General features: G+C 41.6%; 1 protein-coding gene across 1 annotated transcript in view; it reads right to left on the bottom strand.

Moving 5' to 3' along the window:
- LOC149248428 (mitochondrial ribosomal protein L51/S25/CI-B8 family protein) overlaps window positions 1–10,876 on the bottom strand; it is a 95,274-nt gene extending 84,398 nt beyond the window's left edge. Inside the window, exon 1 of the mRNA XM_089458423.1 lies at window positions 10,427–10,876. The gene's annotated coding sequence lies outside the window, so the exon portion shown is untranslated. The remainder of the gene's footprint in view (window positions 1–10,426) is intronic.
- Between the last annotated feature and the right edge of the window lie 1,032 nt (window positions 10,877–11,908).

Here is an 11,908-nt window from a genome sequence, read left to right as displayed (position 1 = left end):
ACATTAATGAAATGAAGTATTATTTCCGTTGCATCTTGTGTTTATGGTTATCTCTGTAATTTGTTGCGTTCTTGTTTAAATCCGGATCAGTGGTATCAGAGCGATCTGCTTTTTCTTTGTTTTTCTTTGCATGTCCCCAACGAAGTCGGGATATAAGGAGTTAGGGCTTGAGCGGGTCGAACCTTTGCAAGACCAGCCTCGCAAATCCCGACGGCCTCCCATGGCAAATGAAAAGAAAGACGAGGAGGCAAGAGATCCTATCAAAATCTTGCTCAAAGAAGCCCTCGAGCAACAAAGGAACACAATGATGGACAGCTTTGCCCAGATCCTTCAGCGGCTACCCAGGGGCGACGCATCGGCTTCCAACAGCTACTCTAGAAACGCAACACTATTTAAGGTACAAGTTAATTTTGAAATCCCCATATTCGAGGGTCAGATAGACACAGATGTCGTTGATAAATGGTTAAATCTGCTAGAGGGTTATTTTTCTGTTCATGATTTTTCTAGTCGGGAAAAGATTATTTTCGCTCTTCTCAAAGCAGCCCCCTACGTCAAGGACTAGTGGGAAACCTACTGCGAGCAGAAGGATGAAAGTATCGGCTCATTATTTTTAGTCGCACCCACCTGGAATTCATTCCGGGATGCCATCAAGGAGCAGTAGTACCCTGTCAGAAGCTATGAGGATCAATACATAAAGTGGACCACGTTGCGGCAAGGAAGGGACCAAGACGTGCCGGAGTTTACCAATATTTTCCATACCCTTTGCACAAAGTTGGGTATCAAGGATTCGGCGCAGCATTTGATACTCAAATACCGCGGCTGCCTGCACAAGTACAACCAGGAAGAAATAGAATTCCTAAACATCTCCTCGCTCGGCACAGTATACCGATATGCCGTCAAGGTCGAGCAAAAGTTTAAAGAAAAGAAGCGAGAATTTGAATCTGCGAATCCGAAGCAAGGGAAAGGTGCCCCCAAACCGCAGAACAAAGGACAAAGCCAAGGCGGGGCGGCCCAAGATAACCCGCCAAAGCCGCAAGCAAAGAACAGTGCTACAAAGCCGAAAAAGGACATGAGAAAATGGTGTGGGTTCCATAAGAGCTCCACTCATAACACAAGTGAGTGTCGGGCCAAGCAGTCACTGGTGGCTGAGCTAAAGGTTTCAGAATCAGATGCATGTTCCGACTCTGAGTCAGAACCCGATAAGGGGAATGACAAAGGGAAGCAGATTATCGATGCGGAGCCCAACGGCACCGTTGCCACCACGAAGATCCAAAAGGAGGAACCCAAGGATCCAGAGGAGGAGGAGCGTCTCTTCCACTCCCAGATGTGGGTAAAGGGATCCCCGCTATAGTTCATTGTCCACAGCGGGAGCCAAAAGAACCTCATTTCGGCAGAGATCATGAAGCGGTTGGGCTTACCGACCACAGCACATCCACAACCGTACACCATCGGGTGGCTTCACCAAGGATGGGATCTTCGCGTGGGCCAGCAATGTCGCCTTCCATACAACATCAAGCCCTTCACAGATGAGGTATTGTGTGACATTGCTCCCCTTGAAGTTTGTGATGTATTATTAAGACAACCATACTTATGGAAGCGACATGTTGTGTATGAATCAAGGCCCCGTGCTGTTATTATTACTTTGGGAAATAAGTTGTACAGGATACCGAAGGTAGCACCACCTAGCGCCATCTCTTTGGTTACTATAAAACAATGCAGTAAGCTCATTCCAAAACCGAGAAATTTGTTTTCCTGATGATATGCCCTCAATGAAAGAAGAAGACGGTGGCCACGACCTCCAGACAGGGCCCCTCTGCACGACAACTACAGATGGACAAGGTCATGGAGGAGTACGAGGACATCTTCACCTCCCCCACAGGGGTTCCTCTGCACTGTCAGGTCAAGCACTCCATCGATCTGACCCCAGGTGAATCGCTGCCCAATGGACCAATCTATTGGCGCTCTGTTCTGGAGAACGATGAAATTAAGAGGCAGATTCAGGAGATGCTATAGAAAGGTCACATCTGTCCGAGTTCATCGCCCTGTGGGAGCCCGATCGTGTTGGTACAGAAGAAGGATGGGACTTGGAGACTCTGTATTGACTATAAGGCGCTGAACGAGATCACTATCCGTAATAGATACCCGATCCCACGGATTGATGACCTCCTGGACCAACTGAAGGGGGCAAAATATTTCAACAAGATCGATTTGAAGTCAGGATATCACCAGGTACCAATCGAACCCTTCGATGTGTGGAAGACTGCCTTCAAAACCAAGGAGGGCCTTTTCGAATGGTTGGTTATGCCTTTCGGATTGACGAATGATCCTGCAACCTTCATGAGGCTAATGGATGACATCTTATGGCCATTCACCAACTCATTTGTAGTGGTATAATTGGATAACATCCTGATCTTCAGCCAGAGTTGGGAAGAGCACCTCCACCACATCCGACAGGTTCTCCAAACACTGTGGCAACACAAGTTATGTGCCAATTTGGAGAAATGCACTTTTGGCATGACCCAGGTTCAGTATCTGGGATACATTATTGATGAACAGGGGGTGCATGTGGATCCAGCCAAGATCCAAGTCATTCGGGATTGGCCCTCTCCAACCACTCTAACAGAGCTCCACAGCTTTCTAGGTCTTGCCAACTTCTACCGCAGGTTCATGTTGGGATTTTCTCATATCACTTGGCCCTTGAGTCAAGTCACCAAGGGAGGAGCGAAAGCAAAATTCTTTTGGTCTGAATCTCAACAAAAGGCATTCACAGAGTTGAAAGATCGCCTCTGCTCGGCACCAATGCTCGCATTACCAGACTTGCAACAACCATTTGAGGTCGAGACAAATGCCTCTGACTATGCTATTGGGGCAGTCCTTACTCAACACGGGCATCCAGTGGCATATCATAGTGAGACACTTTCAGACACAGTCCGGAAGTATCCCACTTATGGCAAAGAGATGTATTCCATTGTGTAGGCCTACCGACAACGGAAGCATTACATTTTGGGGAAGGAAACGGTCATCCACACAGACCACCGACCCCTCCAATTCATACAAACCCAAGGGAAATTGCAGAATGATCGCCATCAGAAGTGGTCCACATACCTGCAACAGTTCCATTTGAATATCAAGTATAAGAAGGGCAGCACCAATAATGTTGTAGATTGCCTCAGTCGACCACCGATCATGGCATTAACCACTGTGCTCAACTCTTGTGGGCACGAGACTTCTCATTGGCCACTTCTCTACAAAAGCGACCCAAAATTCGGCCACACATACCAGACACTCTTGGAGGGTCGACATGTTCCAAATTTTCACCTCCAGGATGCCCTGTTATGCCACCTGGGTCACCTTTGTGTTCCTTCAAGCAAGCGTGCCAAGATGATTTGGGAAGCACACTACAGTCGGGCTGTTGGGCATTTCGGGGTCGAGAAAACGGTGGCAATACTGCAGAAGTATTTCTATTGGCCGAATCTTCAACAGGATGTCGAGAAGTACATCAGATCATGCACTGCCTGCGCCATTGCCAAACCAACCGTCAAAAAGCAAGGCCTCTATACCCGCTGCCTACCCCTAGTCGACCTTGGGAATCCATCTCCATGGATTACATGTCAAGCCTTCCTTCCACTAAGCATGGAAACGACTGTGTTTTTGCGGTCGTCGACAGGTTCTCGAAGATGGCCATTATGGCGGCCTGCAAGAAGAATATCACAACAGAAGCCACTGCTAAACTCTTCTTTGAACGAGTGTGGGTACACTTTGGGATCCCACAGTCTATCATCTCAGATCGAGACAGCAGGTTCCTTAGTACATTTTGGTCCAATCTCCAATCGATGCTGGACACCAAACTCACTATGTCCACAACCTTCCATCCTCAAACTGATGGCCAGACAGAGGTTGTCAACAGGATGATCGTACACATTATGGCGGCTTCTACACATGTACAACTCAAAGCATCCACGCACATGGGACGAGAGCCTCCCCTATGTTCAGCACAGCTATAACCGGGCTCTCCATAGCTCGACTGGCCACAGCCCTTTTCAGGTGGGCTTGGGATTCCAGCCACTATGTCCCATTGATGTGGCCATGCCATTTGCAACTACTCATGTAGATTCGGCTCATGTCCAGTCCGAAACAGATAAGGCAAACAACTTCATTGAGCACATCCAACATATTCGCCAACAAGTCCATGACATTCTGGAGAAATGAAATGCCAAGTACAAGCAGCGACATGATCAACATCGAGTGCCACACAAGTTTCAGGTGGGCGACAAAGTCTGGTTGCATTTGCAAAAGGAATGCCTTACTAGAGCCTATCGGAAACTCAGACCACTCCGATATAGTCCTTACACCATTACCAAGGCTGTGGGAGACAATGCATTTGAGCTCAGCATTCCCCCATTCCTTGGCCTGCACCCAGTGTTCAATGTGGACCTTCCACCATTACTAGACACGTCCGACATTGCAGAACAGCTCACACCCACAGAGTTAAATCCAAATTGCATGGAACATGTTGCAACTAATCGGATCATGGACACACAGATCAAGCACACTCGCCAGCAGAATATCCAACTGTATCGAGTTGTCAAAGCAGGCCAACTCCTTCACCAAGGCAAGTGGCTCACCAGGGACCAAGTTCAGCAGAAGTTTCCTCATCTCATGGAGGAACTCAATGCAATGGGGACCATTACTTCCTAAGGGGGGAGGAATGATCCAAGTGGATATTGATGGCCACCTGCCAAGTCCACTTGGACCCCCCCATTGTTTCTTTCAGCTTTTCAGTTTCCTTAATTGTAGCACAGTTTACTATTTTTAGCAGTTTTTCAGGCCCTGAACTTCCGGAGCCATTTTGAGGTCCTAAACGACGTTTTTGGGACAATGTTGCTCTTCCCAAAGTTGTAGTTCTCGGATAGATCTTTCTAACGAGATATTGTGTGCATCAAACAGAGATCATATACCAATTTACCCAAACGGGGCCCACAGTTTGGTGTTTCATCTTCTAGGGTTAGGTTTTTGGATGTTTAGGGTTTTCCATTGTTTCTCAACAATAAATAGGCCTTCGAGCCTCATTGTAACACAGTTCAGAGACATGTAGCCGCCACATCTCTTCTCAGAGATAAGCTACCATCGCCCTAGCTGTTTATTTCCATTTTCTGTTTGTAATCATATCTCAGTATTTTACATTAATGAAATGAAGTATTATTTCCGCTGCATCTTTGTGTTTATGGTTATCTCTATAATTTCTTGCGTTCCTGTTTAAATCCGGATTATATAGCCTGGTGGTGGTGAGTTTCCTAGAAGTCGCAGTGCCCCTCAAAGTCTCGGCTTCTAATTTGGTGCATCATCGAGCAAAAAGTCCCCACTTGGGATGTTATGCAGTGCAGACACAAAATTGGCTTAGGGTGGTGTGCTTTGTGTAAAGACTGTGCAAAGCCCATTGATCATCTCTTTGTTCAATGCTCATTTACTCGAAAAGTTTGGTCAGTTTGTCGAGCTCTGCTTGGCCAGGAGTGCATCTAGGAGGGGCTCACATATGTTGAGATTTGGGAAGCTTGGGTTGAGAGTAGGGCTACTAAACCTTTTTACAGCTCTCCCACTCATTATCAATTGGGGTATTTGGCTGGCAAGAAACAAGGTGATTTTCCAAGATAAATCTTCCTATCTAAATCTGGTTGATGCAGAAGGCTTAGATATCCTTTCTCACCATCCTCAGTCAAAGGTTTCTATTGGAATTGAAAACCCGAATGTCAATATTCCTTGGGGTTTTTTTGATGGGGCATCTCAAGAGGATGGATCTCTCTATGGTGGGGGTTTTGTTCTACATTTATCGAATCACCATTCTTTTCATGTCAAGATGGGGTTGGGGCAGGGTTCCAACAATTGGGAGAAATTAATAGCCTGCAAATCCCTCATTGCCTTTGTTCGAGAAAAAGGGTGTGAACAACTTCAAATCTTTGGGGAGTCTTTGCTAGTTATGATTTGGGTCAATGAGACTCAAGTATGCTAAGACATTTCCCTTGCTCACATCTTGGTGGATATCATAATACTGAAGCTTGTTTTTAATTCTTTTGTGTGCAAACATGTTTTCAAGGAGCGGATTGGGATTGCTAACAAGATTTCTAAGGAAGGCTTGCACATGGATCGGGGGTTATGGTAGGTGACAAAGATGGTTGGGGCTGAACATTATTAGTATTTTCACTGGCTTTTTATGGACAAGTTCCATCCAACATCACATGTTTAATTTTTTGTTTATGATACATCTATGGATTTTTGTTTCTATACTTCGGACATATCTCAGCATTATTGTAAATATTCTTCTCAATACTTTTTTTATTGCCACTGTAAAACAATTTATGATGCTAAACAACACTTTTACAGACTTACCTTTAGTTGGTCTACAGCATATGGATATACTACTCAGATAGGACCGCAAGAAACTATTTTGTTTCGTCTTTCTGGTTTTTTTTGCCATTATAGGATCCGAGCAAAATCCTAGTGAATGCACACCTTTATGTGTATATACAAAATGTATTTTCTTTAAGTTTTATGAATGAAAGTATGATTTTTTCCATGGATAAAAATTAAATAAATAAATAAACTTTCTTACCAATCCATTTCCATCAAATCTACAAGGAATACAACCAAGAGGTAGACAATATATCCAAGAAAGCCTCCAGCAACAATCTACGTTCTCTCTTGATATGAGCGTTCAAGATGGGAGGAAGAGACTTTTCCCCCACAATTGATTCATTTATGATCTTTTAACTAATCATATCTCAAATCAACATCTTCATCTTTTGTTTAATGAAGGAACTTGATGACGACACTTGTTTTTCTTTATATTATGAGTAGACATGGTGTCCATTTTACGAATGTAGCCTCTTTTTATAATGCCCCGGGATGAACATGAAAATGTACTCCTTTTATTTAGTAATGGAAAGGATCACAAGATTCTATGCACAAAAATAATAGACATACAGATGTTTTATAAGGTGTTGTAATTTGATTGAAGAGGCCACTCCAAGCGCCCTCAAATCTCATCCTAGCATTTCAATCTCACCAAACCTTAGTGTAACATAAGTTAATATCATAAAAGAATGACACCACTATTGCTAGTAGTTTTAAGTACAAATTTATCGTATAATAAACATTCTAAGCACCTATAACTCCAACTCTTGTGCCTCACACCACCCATAGCTCCAAGCTACTTGTATCCTTAATCCCTTGTCTGAACAATGAAAACCATGCAAACCCATATTTCGTACTCATTCTGATGTTTCATATCCTTTGCTTTGGTTATCTAAAAAACTAAGTAAATAAGTTTGTTGTTTGGGCATATAAGTTATTTTTGCAATTGCCATTCAAAATAATTTTATGTTAAATGTTTATAATATTTTGTCTCAAAGAATTGTGATGAATCTAAATATAGAAGACATTTATTTTCCAAGTCACGATATGTTATATCTTATATTCATTGGGTTGTGTTCTCGTGGTTATTTGGAGTGATTGTTGGGAAGATGGCCTATGTGCAAACCCTAGCAAGCATGCTCCTTCCCTACATGGAGTCCATTGAATGTAACTATTGTCAATTGACTACCTTTCTTTGTGGTTGTGCTTTCTTGGGCCTTGTGTTAATTCGCATTGTGCCAACACACCCTCATCCTTCCTCAAGTGTCGAATGAGACAAGTATATTTCCAAGTTTTCAACCCAATGAGTTGTTTCTCATTTTCTCACTGTTGTAACCTATGTGATTTCTACATTTAAAATGTTTTCTCATGTTAGACACCTAATCCGTAGGGATTTGGTAAATTGTAAATATGTAAATAGGAGAAATTCGAATTGTCAGAATAAGGAGAGATGTCGACCTTGGAAGTTGGACCAAAGGTCATCAAATAATTGTATATATATATGTATGTTTAGGTTAATGGAAAATCAATGAAGGTTGCATTTTTTCCTCTAACCAATCTCCAACAGTGGTATTAGAGTTGTTGTAACTCCCTTCATTCAAGACTGTGTCTCTGCCATATTCCCTGCCTAAATGACTATTTTTGTGCCATAAGCCTAACCTCTGAAATCCACAACTCTCCAATTTTGGCAATTGTTTCATTGTCTAGCCATCAAAAACCCTTGTAAATACTTTTCTTTCACTCTGTGTTCCACTCATCCTCCTCCTCGACCTTGTCATTCTCCTCCTTTTGGTTCTTCACATAGAAGGCCTTGTGGGCAATCTCATCAATGAGAAGCTCGTAGGTTGTTCACATCTTCTAAAAAAGGGTGATGACGTTGGGGCTTTTCTCAAGATGGAAAGCAAGGGCTTGAGCTTTGTAGGCCTTGCGTATATTGACCACCAAAAGCTCTAAACCCCCTTGTTGTAATCCTAACAATTGGTAGTGATCCTCCTCCATAACTTCAAGAGAAATGAAGAGTTTACAATGGTAACACTATTTTCTATGAAAAGGCCAACCCAATGTTTATATTTTCCCTAGTCGTAATATAGTTATTGCCAAGGGAAGGGTTTGTCGTTCGATCAAGGTTTGTGGCTCGGGAGAGGTTATGGACACTCAAAATTGGGAGAACCCACACCATTCAACGAAGTGAATGTAATCATTGTGCTTGTGAATGTAATCTTGTCAGAACTTGCTAAAAGGATTGGGAAACTTACAAAATATGTTGCTCAAGCATAATTACCGCTATATTTATCCAACTTATAGGAGAGCTTGTGTCTATGTATGAATTATTTATTTTGAGACATTTCTTAAAAGATGGTAAACTTCTAAAGAATTAAATTGTTGCCTCTATTCATCTGGATATTTTCTAACTCCATCTCCTTCATAGTTGCTGGTATCTAGGGCATCTTGACATAATAGGTGAAGATTATTGTTATTACAACATTTTCTTCTTATCCAGACCTCAACTCTGAGCTTTGTTTATAAATGCATTCTATCATCTTCATTGTTGGCGTGGTGCTAACTAACAAACAAAACTACTCAAAATGGTTTAGAAAGATCAAAGACACGTTGTTTTTTAATAATTTATGGGATGGGATCTATGAAGCAAACATTGAAGGAGGTAAGCAAAGGAAACATAATGGACCTACAAAGCATGTATCAGCTAAGGAGTTTTTCATTTGGAAGAACAAAGACAAGCAAACATATGCCTTGATTTTTGCAACAATAAGTGAAGAGGTGAGATGCTATATTACTAACATCTATAATTCGTATGGAGCCCTAAAAAGTTAAAGGACTTGTATGATTCTCACTAAGAACTAGAAATTGTTCAACTACTGGTGAAGATTTTCAACCTAGTGTTGAAAGATGATGATCCCATGAATTTCGCCTCCAAGATCTAAGCCATCATGCATGACATAGATGCCACTAGAGTGAAGATAGATATACCTCTCACAGCTTTCATCAAGGCTCTCTACCCTACATACACACGCTATCTTGAATCCCTACAATCTAGTGACCAAATGAAATCCATCTTATTTGACTCCCTGCTGAAGAAAGAAGTAGAACGTGAGAAATCTCTTAGGACAAGATCAAGGATAATCCAACTCAGAAAAAAAAAGAGACACAACATTAAACTTGGCGAAAGATAAATCATTTGAATCTACTAATTACATTGTTGCCCATTGCAATTTTAAAATGCCAGACTAAGAGATGTAGCCAAAGCCATAGTCCATCACCATCAAGTTTGTGGTCAAGCTTAAACCACCACTCACTAGAAGACTTCAGGCTTCTGCGAGACATCAGTTTATGGTCATCTTAGAACCATCATCTTGTAGAAGACATCAGCTTCTGCCAGCCATCTGACCTGTGGCCATCCCAAAACCACTAGATTCTGAGAGCACATTTAGCCATTGGTAGCTATCCTTCATCTCTCTGTGTCGACTCACAAATACCCCTTTAGATAGGGGGATGTTAGACACCTAATCCTTGGAGATTTAGTGAATTGTAAATATTTTATACATATGTAAATAGGAGAAATCTGAACAGTCAAAATTGGAAGAGGCATCGACCTTGGAATTTGAAACCAAAGGTCACAAAATAATTGTATATATGTGTATGTTTGTATTAATGGAAAATCAATGAAGGTTGCCGTTTTTCCTTTCACCAATCTCCAACATCTTGAAATCCTTGGCACTTATTTTCTCTCAAAAGACAATGGGTAACTGCCCATAATTTTGTATTAATCAACCGAGTACAAGGAAATGGGCTTGTATGCGTGTATTAAAAATGCAGAAACGATGCCAAAAATCTGTGGGAGAATTACCCCATTAGAAACCCCAGAAAACAAACCCAACCAGCTTTTCAAAAGGAATTTGTTGTTACAGTGTTGTCGCAATGCCCCAAGCCGCATAATACAAATCCTAGAGAGCAATAAAAATAGAAAATGTAAAAGGGTTTTTGTCTTAGTAATACTTACGATCTGCCGGGATATTCGACAACGGCTTCTCTGCTTCCTCCAACGATGAAATCGCTTAAAAGGCAGATATGAGACAGCCCGGTAAATAAACTTACCGGAAGAAGTAATAATAGTAGTAACAAAGGGCAGTTTTGGAGGGCAAACAACGGTATGAGAGGCAGTTGGGCTTTCAACGAACGGTTTTCTGAGACAGGAAATGCTTGCTTTGAAAAACTGTAAATGGCCAGGTAACGAATGAAGCCTTACAAGCAAGCCGTGGAACCTCACAGTCCGAATTGGATAGGTTGGCTCAGGAAGCCTCACAGACAAGTCGTGGCGGAGGAGAAACGGTGTGTAGGTATTCGGAGAGGAGCGTTTGGAAGCTTTTGTCGAGATGTCGTCGAGCCGGACGATTAAACCCCGCTCTGAGTTCGGAAGGCAATCTACCCCAATAGTTGTCTAAAATGCTAGAAGTACGGGCACTATTAAGGTTGACGGACAAACCCACATCGATCTGACATTAGAAATGTGATTGTTCAAACCCCTTAACGAAAAACAATGATATAGATAAAGAGTTATAGTGATTTATGGATAAATTCCTTGAAGATCTCTATTGTGGTTCGTGCTAGAGCATTTGTGAGATTGGAAGGTATTTGTTCATCGGCATAAGTAATCTTAGACTCTTGTGGGTGAGAGTTAATTATGAGGGTTATATTTTCTAAATGAGTCTTGCACAATTCTCAATTCTAGGGGCAATTTCATGTTATTCGGTAAATCATAATCTATTCTCAATTCTAGTCGCAATTTTAGTTGTAGTGGAAACTTCATGATGTTATTGGATAAATCATAATCTATTCTTGTATCCAACATTGAGGTCGACTTGACCTAAACCTATTTTAGTATGAAAAAAACAGATAAACGCTATATTTAGTAGCGAATGTCATTAGTGGTCAATCTTTTTCTCTAATAAAGCTTTAGTTCAGTAGCAAATGTCATTAGTGGTCAATCTTTTTCTCTAATAGACCTTTAGTTAAGCTTGAGAATTCATCAAAGAAGGAATGTGTTATTGGAAAAATCATAATCCCTTCTTATATCCAACATTGAGGTCGACCTGACCTAAACCTTTTTTAGTATGAAAAAACGGATAAACACCATATTTAGTAGCGAATGCCATTAGTGGTCAATCTTTTTCTCTAATAGACCTTTAGTTTAGTAGTGAATGTCATTAGTGGTCAATCTTTTTCTCTAACAGACCTTTAGTTAAGCTTGAAAAGTCATCAAAGAAGGAATGTGTTTCTCTTCCCATGACTCCTTTCATATTTATTTAATAAACATGTGAGGAAAGAGTCTTTGATGAACTTATCTTCTAAAGGTCGATGTGGGTCCAAAGCTTCTTATTATTCTTCTTCACCACCATGATTGATGACACCCTTCAAATTATCTTAATCAGGTGAATGATCATGGTGTCAAGGATCTTCTCAACCTATTATGGCATCTTGGATT

This window comes from Pinus tabuliformis, chromosome 7 (assembly GCF_031772625.1).
Source record: "Pinus tabuliformis cultivar Carrire ecotype Pingquan chromosome 7, CPIR1, whole genome shotgun sequence".
NCBI classification, from domain to species: domain Eukaryota; kingdom Viridiplantae; phylum Streptophyta; class Pinopsida; order Pinales; family Pinaceae; genus Pinus; species Pinus tabuliformis.
Note: the sequence above shows the minus strand (reverse complement) of the source record. Positions and strands in the feature narration are given on the sequence as shown.